Source organism: Schistocerca nitens, chromosome 1 (genome assembly GCF_023898315.1).
Source record: "Schistocerca nitens isolate TAMUIC-IGC-003100 chromosome 1, iqSchNite1.1, whole genome shotgun sequence".
Taxonomy (NCBI): domain Eukaryota; kingdom Metazoa; phylum Arthropoda; class Insecta; order Orthoptera; family Acrididae; genus Schistocerca; species Schistocerca nitens.
In genome coordinates, this window is record NC_064614.1 from 944,926,381 (window position 1) to 944,943,087 (window position 16,707).

A 16,707-nucleotide genomic window follows, 5' to 3' on the forward strand; every position below is an offset into this window, starting at 1 on the left:
CCGGGAAACGTTTCATATTCAAAGATGTAGTATTGAAAGATGTACATGGGTCTTTATCAGACATTTTGAATAACTCTTTAGAATTCGAACTTAATCACTGGAGACCGCTGAGCAAAGTGCTGTGACTTAAAAAGTGATTACATGGGAAAATAAATGGATTTTTTATTTTAGAAATAGCTTCACTGCCATGCTGAGGAGAGTCTCCTTGGCCTCGTACAAATCATGCGCGTTCTCTACTTCCCGTTGATCGGAGGTAACCGAAGCCAACAGGTGTTTGACCTGCGTCAACGCGACAGAACAGGTTTCAGAGGAGATGGCGAATAGCTAATCAGGCGTAGAGGGGCAGGGCAGAACCCCGATTCAAGTTGGCGGACTGGTTTTGATGCGAAGGAGGCCGCTGGTTTTTCGCGATTCATTCATTCACCGCCGCTCAAAGTCGTCTCGGTCAACGCTCCTGCCAGCACGAAAGCTGGGACCGGTTCCCGATCAAGGTGTGTGGGTCAACGCTGCTCGACAACTTGTCTCAGTGATGCGCATTTCTTCTTTGCGCTGACGAAGACCACTTACCTTGGTGCTGAAATGTTGGAACATTTTACAGTATGCCATGATCATATACCCAGAATTCTATTACTGAAACTGTAATTGTCCACTAATACACAGAACTGGGAGAAAATAAAATGGAGACCACGGTATACCCCTCATTTGCGGATCCTGTTTCCTGATATTGGCAACGAACAGGTGATTATTTTTGTGTTGTAACTAAGTGAAACAAGAGTTGGACAAAAATATGGAAACAGCAAATACACAATATATTACGCTGTAGAAAAAACCCCTGTCACTCAAAACAGCTTCCAGTCGCCTCAGAATGGATAAATACGGGTCCTGAATGGTTTTAAATGGAATCTTACACCATTCTTCCTGCAAAATAGTGACATGTTCAGGTAACGCTGGTGGGGTTGAATAGCGATCCGTACTCTCCAAAGTAGACCACAAAGGCTCAATAATATTGAGATCCGGTGATACACTACTGGCCATTAAAATTGCTACACCAAGAAGAAATGCAGATGATAAACGGGTATTCATTGGACAAATATATTATACTAGAACTGACATGTGATTACATTTTCACGCAATTTGGGTGCATAGATCCTGAGAAATCAGAATCCAGAACAACCACCTCTGGCCGTAATAACGGCCTTGATACGCCTGGGCATCGAGTCAAACAGAGCTTGGATGGCGTGTACAGGTACAGCTGCCCATGCAGCTTCAACACGTTACCACACTTCATCAAGAGTAGTGACTGGCGTATTGTGACGAGCCAGGTGCTCGGCCACCATTGACCAGACGTTTTCAATCGGTGAGAGATCTGGAGAATGTGCTGGCCAGGGCAGCAGTCGAACATTTTCTGTATCCAGAAAGGCCCGTACACGACCTGCAACACGCGGTCGTACATTATCCTGCTGAAATGTAGGATTTCGCAGGGATCGAATGAAGGGTAGAGCCACGGGTCGTAACACATCTGAAATGTAACATCCACTGTTCAATGTGCCGTCAATGCGAAGAAGAGGTGACCGAGACGTGTAACCAATGGCACCGCAGACCATTACGCCGGGTGATACGCCAGTATGGCGATGACGAGAACACGCTTCCAATGTGCGTTCACCGCGATGTCGCCAAACACGGATGCGACCATCATGATGCTGTAAACAGAACCGGGATTCATCCGAAAAAAATGACGTTTTGCCATTCGTGCACCCAGGTTCGTCATTGAGTATACCATCGCAGGCGCTCCTATCTGTGATGCAGTCAAGGGTAACCGCAGCCATGGACTACGAGCTGATAATCCAAGTTGCTGCAAACGTCGTCGAATTGTTCGTGCAGATGGTTGTTGTCTTGCAAACGTCCCCATCTGTTTAATCAGTGATCGAGACGTGGCTGCACGATCCGTACAGCCATGCGGATAAGATGCCCGTCATCTCGACTACTAGTGATACCAGGCCGTTGGGATCCAGCACGGCGTTCCGTATTACCCTCCTGAACCCACCGATTCCATATTCTGCTCCATATTCTGCTAACAGTCATTGGATCTCGACCAAAGCGAGCAACAATGTAGCGATACGATAAACCGCAATCGCGATAGGCTACAACCCGACCTTTATCAAAGTCGGAAACGTGATGGTACGCCTTCTCCTCTTTACACGTGGCATCACAATAACGTTTCACCAGGCAACGCCGTTCAACTGCTGTTTGTGTATGAGAAATCGATTGGAAACTTTACTGATGTCAGCACGTTGTAGGTGTCGCCACCGGCGCCAACCTTGTGTGTATGCTCTGAAATGCTAATCATTTACATATCACAGCATCTTCTTACTGTCGATTAAATTTCGCGTCTGTAGCACGTCATCTTCGTGGTGTAGCAATTTTAATGGCTAGTAGTGTAGTTGTGGCCAGGAAAGGTGTAGCAATACTCCCTCGTGCCCGCATAACCAGTCTTGGACGATGCGAGCTTTGTAAATAGGAGCCCTGTAGTCTTGTAACACAGCCTTACCATTGGGGAACAAACATTGTACTATGAGACGAACCCGACGAGCCAGAACGGTCACTTAATGCGTGGCAGTAATGCGCTCTCGAAGAGCAACCATGTGGCCTATGGAATACCACTGCATGGCTGCCCGAATCATCACCGAAGCCCCGCCATGTTTGCGAGTCGTACACAATCCGCCAAGAAGCCGATTCCAAGTTTTACAAAATCGTTCTTTGCACCGACGTAGCGACTGTTAAGGTTAATGGCAGAGGGAACAGACAACTGTGTCTACGCGGATTCTAGAATCCCCGTGTGGCGATGGAGACAGAGAGTTACACTCCTTTGGTGTGAGGGAACAGACAGGGTCTTGCAGCGGTGGGCTGTTTTTTTAACGTTACTATCAATTCTGTAACTTAGCTAGGTATGCTTTAAGCAGTGTTGTTAGAATTGGAAAATATTCACTTTTTCAACATCTGCGCTGGTTAAGCAAAAGTTGATATGGCAACAAGATGGAGCATCTCCGCATTATAGAGTTAATTCGAGAGACTGTGTAAATTAAAAGTTTGATGAATGGTTTGGCAGAAGAGACTGGCCTCCACGCTACCTATGTATCACACCTATGGATTTTTCAGTCTGAGGTATACTAAAAAATGTGGCTTATTGAGTGAACATAAGTGATGAACATTTGAAGGGACAAAATTTGAAAAATACAATCCGGGAAGATTTGGGACAAAATTTGTAAATCTTTGTTGAAAAGATGCAACATGGAAACCACTTTGAGCATGTTTCGTAGTTTCGTTGAACTCTACACGTGTTTCTGTATTGATAGTAAATTTCAATTTTCATTTATTTGGTTTTATTACACGAAATGCATTTTTGACAGTTGACTTACGGCGCGTCCTGTATACGCTTTGAGAAGTCAGTCCGAACGAAAACCCTGCGGCAACTGCACGAACAAACCGTTCATGGTAGCACCATAGTGAAGGAAGAAAGACTAGGGCTTAAGTCTCGTCGTTGTCGAATTCATTAGAGACGGGGCGCAAGTTCGGATTGGAGCGTTCGCTCTAAATGGTTTATGGGAATCACGGAAAATGTAACTCTGGATGGCCGAACGTATGGTTGAACCACTGTCCTTCCAAATATGAGCCCACTGTCCTAGCCCTGCGCCACCTCGCCCGGTAGAACTGTTTCTGCCAAACGTACTATAAACTAGGCGAATGCAAAGATTTGTTGAAAGCAATACCGCCCAGGGGGAGTGCAGTCTGGTCTGGCGAGTCTATTTTTACTTTGTTTCCAATCGCAGGAATTAATGCGTAAACACTACGGGAAGCAAAAATATGTGGTCCTAATAGTGGGACATGACGGTGGTTCTGTCATGGTTTTTTCCTTGATTTGCAGTGGGTACTATCGCCACACTGAAAGATAGTTGATAAGGCTTATATAGCCGTTCTACGTCATCATGGTTGTTCAATGGGCAGACATTATTACTCTCAGGGAACAGCTTGTTTCGAGATGAACATGCTCCTACGAACATGTAAGAAAATGACCAAGCCTGTTTCTTTGAGAGCGGGAGCGAAATGAAACGTTTCCCTTAGGTTTCCCAAAAGGTTAATCTGCTTGGGAAAAACGATCTCTCAAGCAAACAGAACAGTTTCCATACACGAAATGCCACCGAACAATATTGATTATCATTCAGAGTTTCAAAGCTTCGATTCTCAGGTAAATGAAAACCAAGTTATTCCCTCTACTATATTAGATGTATGATTATTATTTTACCCATTCCCTTTATTTCGAAATACGTAAGGCCAGAAATATCTCAATTTCCTTAACAATGGTAAGACTGTTGTACCTAAACGGCAGCAGCACAAATGCTAATCAAATTGTACGACAACAAAGCAATCAACCTACAGGCAAGACGTACCACCCTCCTGTATTATACTTGCCGTAACCGTGATCTCTGTGTTTCCTGGTGAAAGTTAGCTTCACTGGGAATCTCTCTGCAAACAGACACATTTACTCCTGCAAAATAACGGGGAAATCCCTGGACCTGCCTCATTTCGCTCACTTTCTCTGCTACCGATGAACCGCCATTAGCGTACAATTTGTGTAAATTCCCATCTTCTTAACACACTTTCTGCGAACTGCCTATCAATTTTTTTTCTAAGACAGTCACTGTAATATCGCCGAATAAAACATGCAAACATAAAAAACGCATTCCCTTTATGGACGTCATGCCACTTTCACGCATATGCATTTTGATCTCTCTCTATCACAGTCGCTTAACGTGTTTTTGTCCGATGTAACTGCGCTTGTTTCGAAAGGCTTTCCGGTATACCAAACTTCAACTTTGTGTTGCTAAAAAAGTAAAAATATTCCTATCCTATGAAGGCAGTACGGTGGTACAGTTCTCATCGAAGATAATTTTTTAGAATGATAACACAGCACCTGTAACACGCTGAAAGTAATGAAAAAATAGTTGTTACTGTGCAACACAATAAGTAAACTGCACATGGCTGGTATATACTTATTTTTTTGTAAATCACAACCTTGGAATCTGTTTATTCAGCCGTTTTTCTCTGAGGAAATCTCAGCATTTTTACGTACATATTTCAGAAATTTGCATTTATTTCCATCGAAGAATCTGCTTACTTTTAATTTGCATTCTACATCTGCAGAAGAGACACTCCATAAAGTATATGTACTACCCACATCCATGGCCGATGTAGCAATCGAACACTCGATCTCCGCTACGTTTTAATTAAGATGTGCAACAAATGGCTGACGAAAGAAAACCGACAAATTATTCCTAACAAATGGAGGAAAACAAGACTACATTAAGAACTTCTTCGGAATCTGTTGGGTATTAGTTTATTGTTCTCTCAGTACATCGCAAACGGAATCAGGTGAGATTTATTGTCATTTTTCTGATAACTGCAATTTGTGTGTACTTTGATACTTTGAACGCAGGTTTTAAAAAAATTGGCAAAGAGAGAAATGGAGAGACTGAAACTTGGTAAACAGATGTCTTTTGTTCTACGCGATAAGCTACACCGGAAGAAAAAGTATTTCAAAAAAGTGAAGAAAAGAAGTCTACTGACGCTTAAAATTACCATTAAAATGGGAGACGGCTGCATTCCACCTCTCGTCGATGTCGAATATTTAGAGATGTGACACCAGTTCAGTTGGAGGACAACAACCTTGGCCCTGTTCGCATGAAGCGATGTAGGAAATCAGAGATGGAAATGGAAATGCCGTGTGGTTAGGGCCTCCCGCCGGGTAGACCGTTCGCCTGGTGCAGGTCTTTTCCCCTGGTGCAGGTCTTTCGATTTGACGCCACTCCGGCGACTTGCGAGTCGATGGGGATGAAATGATGATGATAAGGACAACACAACACCCAGTCGCTGAGCGGAGAAACTCTCCGACCCAGCAGGGAATCGAACCCGGGCCGTTAGGTATGACATTCCGTTGCGCTAACCACTCAGCTACCAGGGGCGGACATCATAGAGATCTTAAATCAGGATAGTCTGGCAGCAATTTAAACTACCCGATGAGCCCAATACCTTAACTACGACGCCCCATCGCTCGTACAACTGATTAATTGTGGTATAAAGTTTGCGGCGCTACGACGATAACACCATGAAATAAGCAATGTAATCTTAAATCACCATGAGGTAAGATAATAGACTCTCCAGTAAAGATTGTGAATCGGTGTGTAACTGATGAACTGGCGGGAAGGAGATGGCTTTGGCTTATTTGCCTCTTAATTTACTCTGTAATTTATAGAATTTTAAAAACTTTGTTAACAATTGGGAGTGAATCCAGTTCGTAGTGCTTTTGATCGTCGGTGAAAACCATAGCCCAAGCCTAAAACTACAATAGCGGGTAGGCGAATACAAAGTACTTAATGAACAAGTCAGCACTTGTCATTATTCGGTTTCTTCCGACGTATTTCTTGCGCGAACAGTCCACGGGTGTACTGCCGGTCCATAGTGACCAACGGGCACAATGTTTCGGCGATCAGACATGTCGCCATCGTCATCGCCGAAATATTGTGCCCGTTGGACACTGTGGACCGGCAGTTCACCCGTGGACTGTTCAAGCAAGTCAGCACTTGTTTGCTTCAATAGCAATTTCTTTAGCAAATGGCTCAAATGGCTCTGAGCACTATGGGACTTAACATCTATGGTCATCAGTCCCATAGAACTTAGGACTACTTAAACCTAACTAACCTAAGGACATCACACAACACCCAGTCATCACGAGGCAGAGAATTTCTTTAGCAGATCAGTGTATCTTAATCATGTTCTGCCCGAGAAACTGTATTCGACCATGACACAGAGGAGAAGGAAGTGAAACCTTTGGTGCGTAATAACTCTTGTTTTACTCTAGTTTCAAAAAAGTCTTCACTGACTTATTCACCAACAGGGTATACAGATATCTGCGCGTATCTTCTGTTTACTTTGTACCATTCTTAATGTTATGTCTGTCCCTTCCTTCAATGAACTTTTGTATCATTCTTGATGATAATAATGGGAGTATGCTGCGTGTGTTTTTTACTAGTAAGAAGAAATCAGCAGAAATTTTACTTCTTATAGTGAATCAAAGAACAAATTAATGTCATACATTACGCGCATAGCCCCTAATATTATAAAAAATTTCCATATTATTAACAATAATATTTTTTTCCGAGACATAACAACAGTCAACAAGATGCGTGGAGTTTTTACGGAATCAGAATCAACTTTAGCCAAGTCAGCAACTAGGCTGCCGAGGAAATTGGCAGAGTTGTAAGACAGTGGATTCTTCACATTCTAGAGGACAGAGCTTCAAATCTCCGTCCAACCATAAAGACTTAGGTTTGTCGTTGGTTTCCTCCAAATAATTTTAGACAAATACCAGGATGGCTCCTTTCAAAAGGGCAGCCGATATCCTCCCTCAGTCTGGGCATGTACTCCGTCTCTAATAAACCAGTTGTCGACGGGACGTTAAACTCTTGAATCTTCTTACCTTCCTTTTTCAGTAACTGGCGTGAGCGCGGGCCTGTTTAGCTTTGCTTAAAATTATACACACATAGGTATTAGGCGACTAATAAGTAAGTCTGCACACTTTCCATGTCCCCTGATATGGGTCCTGACAGATCACGGAAAGTGTTAACGCATACAGAAAAGAAAACTTGCTGTGGCCTCATGCATTGTGTTAACGCTCGTCGTTGGTGCGGTCAACCACTCACGCGCCATTCCCGCACAAATCGCTCCCTTAAAAGCTCCCAATTGACCTTGTTTGCATCCTCGTCGGTCGTGTAATGTCATCGTGGCGCTTTGCCCTCTACCTCGACCTTCCTCAGTGCTCTCCTCATACTTACCTCCCATTTACATTTCACTATCTTTGAACGCGTGAAGACCTTCTTTTTCTTCTTTTTTCTTGGCAACTGTTTTTCATTACTTCTGTCACTCGCAGTCACTCATTGCTGTTACTCTTTGAGTAATTCCTGTTGTTATTATACGAGAAATAACTCCAACGAGCTAACTAGTTTCTGTGGAACTTTCTGACAACTATGCGCCAATATGAAACAGGAGATATAGATTGTCTTTTCTTAAGAAAGATGCAGTCCGTTGTCATGATGCATTGCAACTGCTAAAAAACACTTAAGTTCATCCGTTGTAAATACACGTCTGTCGATACGTCCAACAGGATAAAAATAGACGAAACATCCTATCATTAATCAGCTACATTCCTTACAGTTCAAAAACTGGACAGTGTGTGCTTTAAACGAACTTTTAGTGGAGCAGAGTGCTTTGCATCATTTTTGTGGCGTATGAAGAAAGAGAAGGCAACACACTGATGTATCATATCGTGTTACGTATTTAAATTGATTCTCGCTGTTTTTTGGACAGAAAATACATGTTTATTTTAATAGAATGGTGTAAGATAAATGACTCAAAGTAGTGTCCTTCCGGAGCTACAACCTTTGCCCTTTATAGGTGATCCCCCAATGGAACCAGTTTTAGAGACCGTTAAAAGATGTGCAGTATTGTTTAGAAAGGCCATGCTGCATGGTCCAAAACAAATGGTAACTGGGAGGGACGATGTCTGGTGAATATAGTGGGTAGGGTAAGACATCTCATCGAAATCCCTTCAAGGTCTCATTCACTCGGGTGCAACATGTGATTTGGTATTGTCATGAAGCAGAATAACTCTGTCATATCTATTTAAGTGCGCGATTCAGACTGAGTAACTGTTATTCATAGCGTTCACCGTTCGAGCCGGTATAAGCAGCCCACCACACCGACCAGCAAGCATTTTGTCACTAACTTCAAAATCATTGTCTTTGAATCGTCGAAACCAATCTCTGCACGTTGTTTCCGACAGAGCATGTTCTCTATAGCTCCCGATAGCAAGCGATGACTTTGCGTAGCATATTTCTTGACAAGAAAGTGGAAGAGTAACACTTTTCGCAAATTCTGTTTTGTATGCGCAAAACCCGTATTGAAAGCACTGAATAGGTAGATTCTGTTAATTCCACTAGAAAGAGACGCATTGATCTGAAAGCCTGATGTTTCTACTGTTCAGTAGCTCTCGTGTCGCTGTGCTGTACTGGTAGAACTACTACTCTCTCGTCGTCAAGAACGACAGTTAATTCAAACTCCCCACAGTTCCACCGCCCTCTGTTGGCATTTAAAAGCATTGAGCAAAGGCAATAATCTTCTAAGAATCCAACACTTAGTGAAAATAAGTAGTACCCTATTTATTAACAACAAACAATTACCGAAGTGCTAAACCGTAGAGACTGCTTCATTTGGTTCGTTGGTAAAAACGCTTCAATATCTCTTTCTTCTGCTATTAACACACCTGAAGTTGATTTTACTTACTAGTTTGTGATTATTCTTAAAGTTTTGTTTTATATACCGTTTAAGCCGTATTTGTGTAAAATATAAATATAAAAAAGCGCAGTGGTTACGTTCACACGTTATTTGGGAAACTGAAGTAGTACCTGAATCCGAAAGAAGTATGAGAGAAAAATTTCAAAGCATGTGCGACTACTGGTTTTTGGCAATTAACAAAAATTTTTGAAAACAACATTGGAAAAACGTAGAGCTTAAATTAGGTATTTTGCTCAATCATCACCGAAGATGAAATTAGGAACCCTAGTCTATTTTGAGACAAGTACCTGACGTTGGGATGATTATGAACGAGCAAAAAGGTTCGAACGAGACGAAACAGTTGACAGGTGGATGGCCGGATCTGTGTCCCACGTGCACAATATTTTGGCGCGCGACCACGTTGCGGTCATGAAATGCGCTGATGTCCAGCCGTTCACCCATGAACTATATGGTCATGAATTGCGCCGAGAGAAGTTGAAGAATCACAGATTGAGACGTAATGCTGTAATATAGTCAGGCATCACGACGATGCAAACGGCATCGGAGAGAGCACCCGTGCTGCACCAACCCGATCGCCTAAACTTTGCCTTCCCGAAACAGTAAGCGACAAGAAGAAATTTTCCAACTACGTAAAATTAATTCAAGAAGCTTTGTAGATGAAAAAACTGTATAAATTAGCCAACATCCAGCCAAAAGGGGAATTAAGAAGCAAAAGAACGCATTAATAATTGTATAGTAGTACCGTTACATGCTGATGTAAAGCCGAAAGAAAATGAAACGTTGTTCCATATGAAAATCTCTAAATACATTGATGTTTTGTTTAGATGCAAAGGTAATTTATTAATGAAATGAAGACCCAGTCATAATTATTTACACCATTTATTTTGGAAAAACAGTGCTGTTATTCATTTGATGTTTCTTCATCAGACGGCAGTACGCTGCCTCACATAGATAAGTTGATCCAAAAACCGATAAAACATATCACGCTACTTTTACAGTGTTAGAGTAGGTTTTTACGCTCACTGATTCCCAAAAGAAAAGTCGTCTTAATTGCATTCTGACTTAAGAAAACGTCATTCTGAAATCGAATTATTTCCTTGTCTTGTTCAGTCTAACTACAAAAGAAAAGAGTACTTATTTTAGTTGGACTATCTTACCTATCTTACACAGGCACTTTTTGGAAAAGTTGAGCTATGAAAGCTAGTATAGGTTTCATTGGCTTGAAATCAGCAAATCGGTTTTCAAACTTTATCTTCAATGCTGTGAGATTGGCCGTATATTTCTTTGAAGTTTCTTGATCCAGTGATGTTTGTTGATCTGACGTTTCAAGATGGTTCAAATGGATCTGAGCACTATGGGACTTAACATCTGAGGTCATCAGTCCCCTAGACTTAGAACTACTTAAACCTAACTAATCTAAGGACATCACACACATCCATGCTCGAGGCAGGATTCGAACCTGCGGCCGGCCGAAGTGGCCGTGCGGTTAAAGGCGCTGCAGTCTGGAACCGCAAGACCGCTACGGTCGCAGGTTCGAATCCTGCCTCGGGCATGGATGTTTATGATGTCCTTAGGTTAGTTAGGTTTAACTAGTTCTAAGTTCTAGGGGACTAATGACCTCAGCAGTTGAGTCCCATAGTGCTCAGAGCCATTTGAACCATTTTGTCGAACCTGCGACCGTAGCAGCAGCGAGGTTCCGGACTGAAGCGCCTAGAACCGCTCGGCCACAACGACCGGCTATCTGACGGTTCTGACTGTTGTTGTTGTTGTGGTCTTCAGTCCTGAGACTGGTTTGATGCAGCTCTCCATGCTACTCTATCCTGTGCAAGCTTCTTCATCTCCCAGTACCTACTGCAACCTACATCCTTCTGAATCTGCTTAGTGTATTGATCTCTTGGTCTCCCTCTACGATTTTTACCCTCCACGCTGCCCTCCAATGCTAAATTTGTGATCCCTTGATGCCTCAAAACATGTCGTACCAACCGATCCCTTCTTCTAGTCAAGTTGTGCCACAAACTTCTCTTCTCCCCAATCCTATTCAATACCTCCTCATTAGTTATGTGATCTACCCATCTAATCTTCAGCATTCTTCTGTAGCACCACATTTCGAAAGCTTCTATTCTCTTCTTGTCCAAACTGGTTATCGTCCATGTTTCACTTCCATACATGGCTACACTCCATACAAATACTTTCAGAAACGACTTCCTGACACTTAAATCTATACTCGATGTTAACAAATTTCTCTTCTTCAGAAACGATTTCCTTGCCATTGCCAGTCTACATTTTATATCCTCTCTACTTCGAGCGTCATCAGTTATTTTGCTCCCCAAATATCAAAACTCCTTTACTACTTTAAGTGTCTCATTTCCTAATCTGTATTTAATCTGTATTTAAGGACAACTTCACACATTTAATTTCTGTAGCAGTGCTAGTCAAAGATCAAGTCCAGCAGTAAGCCCTCGGTGCTCTTCCCAATCAGCGCAACCCCCTCTCACATCGCGCCAAATTACAGTGCACAACGCAGAAGGAAAGACTGTGACTTGTCGTGAGCTTTACCATCTACAAATACGGTGCGAAACACTCATTGTCAAAAAGATGCTATTTTCAAAAAGATTTTAGTTAAACGGATTTCGGCCGGCCGGAGTGGCCGAGCGGTTCTAGGCGCTACAGTCTGGAACCGCGCGACCACTACGGTCGCAGGTTCGAATCCCGCCTCGGGCATGGATGTGTGTGATGTCCTTAGGTTAGTTAGGTTTAAGTAGTTCTAAGTTCTAGGGGACTGATGACCTCAGAAGTTAAATCCCATAGTGCTGAGAGCCATTTGAACCATAAACAGATTTCTTTCAAAGGTACTGAAAGGTCGATTCATAAAGCTGTGGCGATCGACCGGTCGATCACGACGGGTTGTGCATCTCTGCAATATATGTACGTCTGCTACCACCTGGTGGTGATCCACCTAGTTTTAAAACTGCGAGAAGACAGCATACGATTTGCAAAAGATCTTCAAAAATGGTATAAATTATCGTCTCAGGATAAAAATTGACCAAATTGCCTAAGCTAAATATAATTATGCAACAGTGTAAAGGCAGCCGCGCGGGATTAGCCGAGCGGTCTCAGGCGCTGCAGTCATGGACTATGCGGCTGGTCCCGGCGGAGGTTCGAGTCCTCCCTCGGGCATGGGTTGTGTGTGTTTGTCCTTACAAGGGAACCTCCCCATCGCACCCCCCCTCAGATTTAGTTATAAGTTGGCACAGTGGATAGGCCTTGAAAAACTGAACTCTGATAGATCGAGAAAACAGGAAGAAGTTGTGTGGAACTATGAAAAAATAAGCAAAATATACAAACTGAGTAGTCCATGTGCAAGATATGCAATATCAAGGAGATTGAGATCTCAGGAGCGCCGTGGTCCCGTGGTTAGCGTAACGAGCTCCGGAATGAGAGGTCCTTGGTTCAAGTCTTCCCTCGAGTGAAAAATTTAACTTTTTGTTTTCAGTTTGTGACAAACTCTTATGTTTTCATCACTTTTTTGGGAGTGATTATCACATCCACAAGAAAACCTAAATCGGGCAAGGTAGAAGAATCATTTTACCCATTCGCCAAGTGTACTAGTTAGGTGGGTCGATAACATATTCCTGTCATGTGACGCACATGCTGTCACCAGTGTCGTATAGAATATATCAGACGTGTTTTCCTATGGAGGAATCGGTTGACCTATGACCTTCCGATCAAATGTTTTCGGTTCCCATTGTAGAGGCACGTCCTTTCGTCAACTAATCGCACGGTTTTGCGGTGCGGTCGCAAAATACAGACACTAAACTTATTACAGTGAACAGAGACGTCAATGAACGAACGGACAGATCATAACTTTGCGAAAATAAAGAAAGTAAAATTTTCAGTCGAGGGAAGATTTGAACCAAAGACATCTCGTTCCGCAGCTGCTCACGCTAACCACGGGACCACGGCGCTCCTGAGCTCACATTTTCCTTAATATCGCTATCTTAAGCATGAACTACTCAGTATGTATATTTTGTTTATTTTTTCATAGTTCCACAGAACTTCTTCCTGTTTTCTCGATTGATCTGTGTTCAGTTTTTCAAGGCCTATCCACTGTGCCAACTTATAACTAAATCTGAGGGGGGGTGCGATGGGGAGGTTCCCTTGTTAGGATAATTTAGGTTAAGTAGTGTGTAAGCTTAGGGACTGATGACCTTAGCAGTTAAGTCCCATAAGACTTCACAAACATTTGAACATTCGTAAAGGCAACAATAACACTTTTTAACGAGCACAGCCAGTCACAAAAATTTGCAGTTACTAGTATGATGAGTTTTGAAGCCTTAGCTTCAGAAGAAAATTTTAATGCAGGAAAACTCTCGGGAAGGCAACATCGTTAAGAGTCCTGCAGTTTTGTCAGGTTCGCGAGGTGATAAGTTCAAATTTAGGTCTCACCAGGCTAATGTACAACGCGCATGGAACTGTAGAACTTGACAGTTAAAAACAAACACACGGACGCGACCAATACAGTAACTGTGACTGATTGCCGACTTCATTGGTATATATAAAAAAAAAAAAAGTTGAGTCATTCCTCCTGTTACCATATAATTGAAACGTCAGCATAGAGACAGGAACCCCAGCAGTCGCGTGGCTAAATGTTGGCGCCGTGCATTAGCAGCGTACAGTGAGCGTACTTACCGCGTCGTCCGGCTGTGTCAGCTAGCTGGGACGCTCGTCGCGCTGCGGTGAGACGACGGCAATGTCCGCCGGCTGAGTACTGTTGGCGGGGGCCCCGCCGCGCTTATAACGGCCCCGTCACACGGCCGGCGTGGGGGGCAGCAGCAGCGCTGCCCTCTGCTCTCGCCTGGCGCGGCGCGCATCTCTCATATCCAACCGTCGGCAGTCTTAAATACACTGCCGGAAAAAATTAATACACGCGGAAAGAGGACGACAATTTTGATCCGGTGATGGCATGTGCCACGTGAGGGATAGCAGAAGCACTGATAACGGTTTCAGCGTCGTCCGCCAACAGATAGCGTAGTGGCACAGATACCAGAGCAGCATCTGTATGTGCCCTTTGGTAGGGTATGCTCACAACCAAAAGGCTCAGTGCAGTGCAAACATGTGAAGCAAGCAGGCAACCGTGCCATGGACATGCAGTCGTGCTTCCTATAGCCAAATGAGCTTGATAGAAAGGGGACAGTTTGTGGCCTTTCAAGGGACGGGATGGTCCTTACGGAAAATTTCTACGCCTGTAAATGACGTTCTGGACGTTGGCACAGCACAGATGCCCGCCAGGATTGTCCTATTGTAAGAGCAGCGATGGCAGATCGCACAGCTACACAGCACAGATAAGAGTGCCCGTGAGCCCAGGCGTGTCAGTACGTACTGTTGTGAACCGTTTATTAGCAGTGGGACTACGGTAGGGTGACCAGACGTCCCGGAAAACTGGGTTTGTCCCGGTTTTCATCCCTGTGTTCCGGTGTCCCGAAAATTTGTTTGGGGACGCTCAAAAGTCCCGGAATTCAATTTTTAAATACATTTCGTGAAACTTTCTCAAATTTTTGGGATTTCGCTATATTAAAGGAAATACAACACAAGAAATTAATATATTTTAGCTTATTTGTCTAAAACCTCCATTGTCCCCTACTAGTAATCACAGTATCAGTATTGATACACTCAGGCAATAATTAACTTTGAGCGGTACTTTGGACAACAAGTAGTAAGTTGTATTATTGTAACAGAGCTATGAAACCGTCCGATTGTCGCACCACTTACTCACACACTCATTGCCAGAACAGTGTAGTAGTTGATGTTTTGTCAGACAAACTGCAATAGTTTTTTCTCATATTAGTGGTATTATTGCTGCAGTACTGTGAAACGCAATGCCGAAACGTACCTGCAAGTTCAGTGACTGTTATCCCAAGGAATGGAATTTCATTAAGAAAGGTCGTTTTGATTACGAAGCAGAGTGTTCCGTATGTAACTGTTTTATTAGTATAAGTCATGGTGAACGTTCCGACATAGTTGATCACATCAGGTGAAAGAAACACATTAACAGATACAGTGCACCGAGCTGCAGTAAAACTCTACAAAATTATTTTGTGAAACATCAGTCAAGTGAAGAGACGAAAGTTCGAGCAGCCGAGCTTATACTAGCCTACCACACGGTAAAACATCACCAAACTTATAGATCTAGTAATTGTACTAATAAGCTTAACAGCATTATGTTTGATGATTCTTCCATTGCAAAAAAGTTTAGTTCAGCAACAACTAAAGTGTCAGCCAGAGTGTAAAGGAAAGCCTTGAATACATCAAAAAGTCTTTCTACGGGATATCCACTGATGCCAGCAATCATAAGGCCACTAAAATATTTCCGTTTGTTGTTCAGTTTTTCGATATTAATCAGGGAATTCAGACCAAACTTTTGAAGGTGAGTTCCCTACTTAATGAAACATCTGACGAAATTTCAAGATTTTGTATGAATACTATCGAAATGTTTGATCTTGAGAAAAAAAAAATGTGGCATTTTGTGGAGACAACACCAACACAAACTTTGGTGGTTTGAAAAGACAAGGCAAATGCAACGTGTTTACCAAATTAAAGGCAACATTGCATGAAAAAAATTGACGGCATAGGGTGCCCTGCACATGTTTTACACAATAGCGTGCAGACGTCTGCTGACAGTTTAAGCTGTGATGTTGAAATTATCGTCATGAAGATATACTCACACTTTTACATATATACTGTTAGAACACAGAGGCTTAAGGAGTTCTGTGATTATGTGGGAACTGAATATACGAATGTAATGTGTCACTCGAAAACTCGCTGGTTATCACTGTTTCCAACAGTTGAAAGAGTAACCCGCCTGTCTGAACCGTTAAAAGATTTTTTCCCAAATGAAGACAAAGCCACTAAAATATTGGTTCAGTTTTTCAGTAACCCTTTAAGTGAAGCCTACTTTGGTTCATTCACAGTAAGCTTAACACTTTGCAGCATGGGATAAAGGAAATTGAAGGAAGCACGAAAAGTGTAACAGAGGTAAATGATGTTTTGAAAAATACTCTGGAAACTGTTACTAAGAGGAGAGAACAGCAGTTCATTTCTTTTAATGTTAAATCTGTCCTTAAAAGAGCAGAAGTATCAGAAGCAGCGGAAAGGAGTTTTAGAGAAGAAGTTAACAAGTTTTATGACACTTGTAAGAATATCTCAGCAAGTGGAGCGCCTCATGTTTACCCTCATTACCGGTGTTTGATTGGATGTTACTGAAGAGAGTGCAAAAATGGGAAAGTGTTGAAGAGACAGTTTCTT

The 16,707-nt window shown here is 42.7% G+C and overlaps 1 protein-coding gene across 1 annotated transcript in view; it reads right to left on the reverse strand.

Moving 5' to 3' along the window:
- Positions 1-14,250, reverse strand: part of LOC126194090 (glutathione peroxidase-like) — a 120,461-nt gene extending 106,211 nt beyond the window's left edge. Inside the window, exon 1 of the mRNA XM_049932738.1 lies at positions 14,095-14,250. The gene's annotated coding sequence lies outside the window, so the exon portion shown is untranslated. The remainder of the gene's footprint in view (positions 1-14,094) is intronic.
- Positions 14,251-16,707: the final 2,457 nt, after the last annotated feature.